Consider the following 5125-nt stretch of genomic DNA (forward strand, 5'->3'; position numbering starts at 1 on the left):
GGACCTATGTTTTTTGAACCCAGTGTATTTGTTTCTAAATTCTATAAACTAAACTTCCTCATGACATTTCTCTTCTGAGATTACTTTGCCTCCATGACCATGAGCTAAGACTGCAGCACTAAGGGAAATGGAGTTTAATTCTGGAAGTTGGCCCAGACTCAGGTCAGATGTGATCTCATGGACGGAGCTAAGTGAGAGCCACCAAGCGCAGAGACAGAAAAGCCCCTGAGTCTCACCTCACCTACCTTTCAGTTTTGGCTAAAGCCCATCGTTAATGTAGATATAATGAAGCACAGTGTTTCTCTGTTCACTTCATAGGAAGTTTGGGGCAGCCCCTCTTTGGCAGAAGAGACAGGAATGCTTCAAAAGGCAGACCAATTTTATAAAGATTCCTATAAGCTTATAGGAATGCATTGTCCATAAAGTCCCAGATGGTTTCCTGCCTCTACCACTTAGAAGATCAATTATCTAACCTCTCTGAGCCTCTGTTTCATTGTATGAAAAGTGAAAATAATAATCCCTATCTCTAAGAACGCGTAAGGATAAAAGCAAAGAAGTATGTCAGTTGCCTAGCAAGAGTGCCTGAACCGAGAATGGTGTCCCCTTTTGCTCTCACCCAGACATTACAAGGCTATGATTATTATGTGCTACTCCTGGAAGACGAACGGATATCACAGATAAAGAAAACATTGGTCTCAGATAACTCAAATATTTAATTTTAGATGACTCCATGCTGGATATGGATTCTGGACCAGAAATGAAGAAGCTAATTTCCTTCCCAGCAATCAAAGGAACATCAAACACTTTTACTCAGTGCAGTTTTCCCAGAGGAAATTCAAAGCTTGGCTGAGGAGTTGTAAAAGTTAAACTATGTTTGTGGCTGTTGGGTAAGTGAGCAGAGCACGTAGAGATGTTCAGCAGACCATTCTCCCAGCTGGCTAGTACTGAAAAAGAGAAAAACTTGTAGAAATTCTGCAAAACATAGGTGATGAAAAAACTATAGTTTTTGCTGAAACTAAGAAGAAAGCAGGGCTTCCCTGGTGGCGCAGTGGTTGAGAGTCCGCCTGCCGATGCAGGGGACGTGGGTTCATGCCCCGGTCCGGGAGGATCCCACATGCCGCGGAGCGGCTGGGCCCGTGAGCCATGGCCGCTGAGCCTGCGCGTCCGGAGCCTGTGCTCCGCAACGGGAGAGGCCACAACAGTGAGAGGCCCGCGTACCGCCAAAAAAAAAAAAAAAAAAAAAAAAAAGAAGAAAGCAGATTTTATTGTAACTTTTCTTTGTCAGGAAAAAAATAGCAACCATATGTATTCACGGTGGTCTGGAACAGAGAGGAAAAGCAAACTCTTGGGGATTTTCATAGTGGAAAGTGCCCAGTTTTCGTAGCTACTTCAGTAGCTGCCAGAGGGCTAGATATTGAAAATGTTTGATATGTTATCAGTTTTGATGATGTGTTCATTGAATCCAGTGTACTGGTCATTGTGGAAACGCTGGCAGAGATATTTCCTATTTGATGCTCAGATTACCATACAGCACAGCCTCCAATGAAAGTACCACCAGATGCTCAACAGGGTGTTCTGCACAGCTGGAAGAAAGTGCCTTGAGCACATGTGTTCCTGGCTTCCGTGACAGAACAAGAGGAAATGTGTTTGCATCTGATGATCCTGAAAAGAATCATCAGGGCAAGAGCACCCTGAACACAGCAAGATTTTCTTTTTCACAAGCTCCCAATCCAGTAGATGATGAATCATGGGATTAAAGCTAAATCACTGAAGTTTGTGGTATAGTTTTGCTGCAAAGAAAATAATTTTAATCTTTGAGACAAGTGTGAAGTCTGACATTCTGTGTCTCCTGTCTTCCTGTTCTTACTCGTACCCTCAAAAAATTAAATCTTTACTGACTAGGTAATGTGAGAGGCTAAAAATTACAATATTGCAGTTACTGATACAAATGGTGTTAAGTGGAAAAATTAAAGCATTCTAAATGTCTTGAAAAAATTTTTTTTGAAAAGAGGTTACAGTTTACTTGGGGAGAGAATAGAGAATAACCAGAAGAGATGACAAAATATTCTTCAGGATGTAAGATGGAAAGAAATTTAACGCAATGGGAGTAGAAGGAAAGCTCTTATTTCCAGCCTGTGAGATTGAGAATTTCATTAAGATGAACTTGCCCTTCCTCAATCAATAGGAATAACCTATGGAGATGTCCTTCACTCTATCTAATTTACTTGCCCCCTCTTGTCCTGTTCTTTGGCTTCAGCACGATTACAGGAAGAGGAAACAGTCAGATGGAAACAAGAAAAGGCACAACTCAAGAGAATCAAACTTCTTTGTCCTTTCCAGAGAGAAAGATATTTATATCAGTTTTCCACCCAAATGTCTACCCTGTGAGTTTGCTTGGCCTTTCTGTGGTATTTGCCTAATTTTCCTTAAAGAAAAATTGCACATTGCCTCCCAACTAAGGTTTACTAAGATCTCTTAGTAAGGAAAATTGAAACAATGAATGTCAGCTAGGCAACTTAGCCTACCTGCCAAAATGAATTTTGCTCTTCTCACTTAACAATACACCTTGCAGTCTTTCTCATGTTAATGTATACCTCATTATTTTTTTAATTAATTTATTTATTTGTATACTTTTGGCTGCATTGGGTCTCCGTTGCTGCATGCAGGCTGTCTCTAGTTGCAGCGAGTGGTGGCTACTGTTTGTTGCGGTGCTTGAGCTTCTCATTGCGGTGGCTTCTCGTTACGGAGCACTGGCTCTAGGCACGCAGGCTTCAGTAGTTGTGGCACACAGGCTCAGTAGTTGTGGCTCGCGGGCTCTAGAGTGCAGGCTCAGTAGTTGTGGCACATGGGCTTAGTTGTCCGCAGCACGTGGGATATTCCTGGATCAGGGTTCAAACCCATGTCCCCTGCATTGGCAGGTGGATTCTTAACCACTGCGCCACCAGGGAAGTCCATATCTCATTATTATAAACAACTTTTTGGTATTCTATTGTATGGATGTACCACTATTTTTTTTTTTTAACAATTCACCTACTGAGGCACATAGCTATGCTTTATTTTGTTTTGTCTTTTCAAACAGTGCTAATGTGAGCATCCTTCATTCCTAATTTTATTTTTTTTAATTTATTTATTTTATTTATTTATTTTTGGCTGCGTTGGGTCTTCGTTGCTGTGAGCAGGCTTTCTCTAGTTGCAGCATGCGGGGGCTACTCTTCGTTATGTTGTGCAGGCTTCTCATTGCAGTGGCTTCTCTTGTTGCAGAGCACAGGCTCTAGGCATGTGGGCTCAGTAGTTGTGGCTCACGGGCTCCAGAGCGCAGGCTCAGTAGTTGTGGTGCACGAGCTTAGTTGTTCTGCGGTATGTGAGATCTTCCAGAAACAGGGATCGAATCCGTATCCCCTGCATTGGCAGGTGGATGTTTAACCACTGTGCCACCAGGGAAACCCCCCCATTCCTAATTTTATATTTGTAAGTTTGTATTTATTTTCTGATGAAGGGCTCCTGAAATTGTATAAGTTTCAGGCCTCACAACACTTAGAATCTATTCTTTAAATATTTGACAATACCATTTTTTATTTTTTTCCTGCGGTACACGGGCCTCTCACTGTTGTGGCCTCTCCCGTTGCGGAGCACAGGCTCCAGACACGCAGGCTCAGCGGCCATGGCTCACGGGCCCAGCCGCTCCACGGCATGTGGGATCTTTCCGGACCGGGGCACGAGCCCGTGTCCCCTGCATCGGCAGGCGGACTCTCAACCACTGCGCCACCAGGGAAGCCCTCTAGGGAATTTTTAAACCAGAAAATTAACTACCAGAATAAAACTGAATTATGAAGTGACTGTTGGGTCCAGGGTCAGGAGGGAGAAGAAACTGAGGCACAGGGACTAATCAGAAGGAGACGGCAGCAGTTCAGGGAAAATACTCAGGGCCTGTGTGAGGGAAGAAAGTGAAGGGAAGGGGAAAAAGAATTGCCATAGGACATTTGTGTAAGTAAGTACAGGCAGGTTAATGATTTGGATCTCTTTAAATATTTCTTTAATATTTTTATATGCAAGTGGTACACACACACACACACATTTTTATAGACTTTATTTTTTAGAACACTTAGAATTACAGAAAAATTACTGTTTCAAATATGGTACAGAGAGATCCTATATACCGGTTTCCCCTATTTCCCTTATTTCCTGCACCCAGTTTCCCCTATTAACATCTAATATTAGTATGGTACATTTATTACAATTGATAAAAAATGTTGACATATTATTATTAACATAAGCCCATACTACATTCATATTTCCTTAGTTTTTATCTAAGGTCCTTTTTTTGTTCTAGGATCCAGGATGCTACATTACATTTAGTCAACAGGCTGTGACAGTTTCTCAGACTTTACTTATTTTAAATAACTTGACAAGTTTGAGGAACACTGGTCTCATATTTTGTAGGATGTCCCTCAATTAGGGTTTGACTGATGTCTTTCTCATGATTAGACTGGGTTATGGTCCTTAGATGGAAGGTCACAGAGGTAAAGTCCCATTTCTCACCATATCACATCAAGGGTACATGCTGTCAACATGACTTGTCACTGATGCTATTAACCTTGATCACTTGGCTGAGGTAGTTATTTGTCAGGTTTCTCCACTGTACAGTTATTCTTTCTCACCCTTTACAATTTTCTCTTTAAAAGGAAGTCACTATGTAAACAGAAGCACTGGCTAGCTAAGAAACGCTTTCTTCAATTCAGCTCTGATGGCCACTTAGACACTTCATTCAGTCACATAAGTCCAGAAGGAGTTTAAGTTCATAAGACTTAGAAATCACTTTAGCAAACATCTGTTGTGACTTGAGTAGGTTCTTGGGGGTCTCACTCCTAAACAGCCTATGAAGTATCAGTTTCAGCCATAAGCAGTGTTCTTTCCAAGGACTTGAGATGGATACACTTTCTCTCTGTAGTTCCTCAACTTTCCAGTTATTTTTTGGCTCCAGTGATAGTGGAGGATCCTTTTAGACTGACTCCTCAAGTCACTTGGCCAAGGCACACAAGTGAAATCTGAACCCTTCCTAGCGGCCTGCCCCACCCCTGCCCAGACACCCCACCTCTGCTCTTACATCCCACAAAACTGCTGCCTT

At 42.1% G+C, this 5125-nt stretch overlaps 1 pseudogene; it reads left to right on the forward strand.

Annotated features, from left to right (window-relative positions):
- The first annotated feature begins 643 nt into the window (after positions 1 to 643).
- Positions 644 to 1757, forward strand: LOC136121572 (probable ATP-dependent RNA helicase DDX4 pseudogene; annotated as a pseudogene).
- The last annotated feature ends 3368 nt before the right edge of the window (positions 1758 to 5125 follow it).

The sequence above is a fragment of the Phocoena phocoena genome, chromosome 3 (genome assembly GCF_963924675.1).
Source record: "Phocoena phocoena chromosome 3, mPhoPho1.1, whole genome shotgun sequence".
Lineage (NCBI taxonomy): Eukaryota > Metazoa > Chordata > Mammalia > Artiodactyla > Phocoenidae > Phocoena > Phocoena phocoena.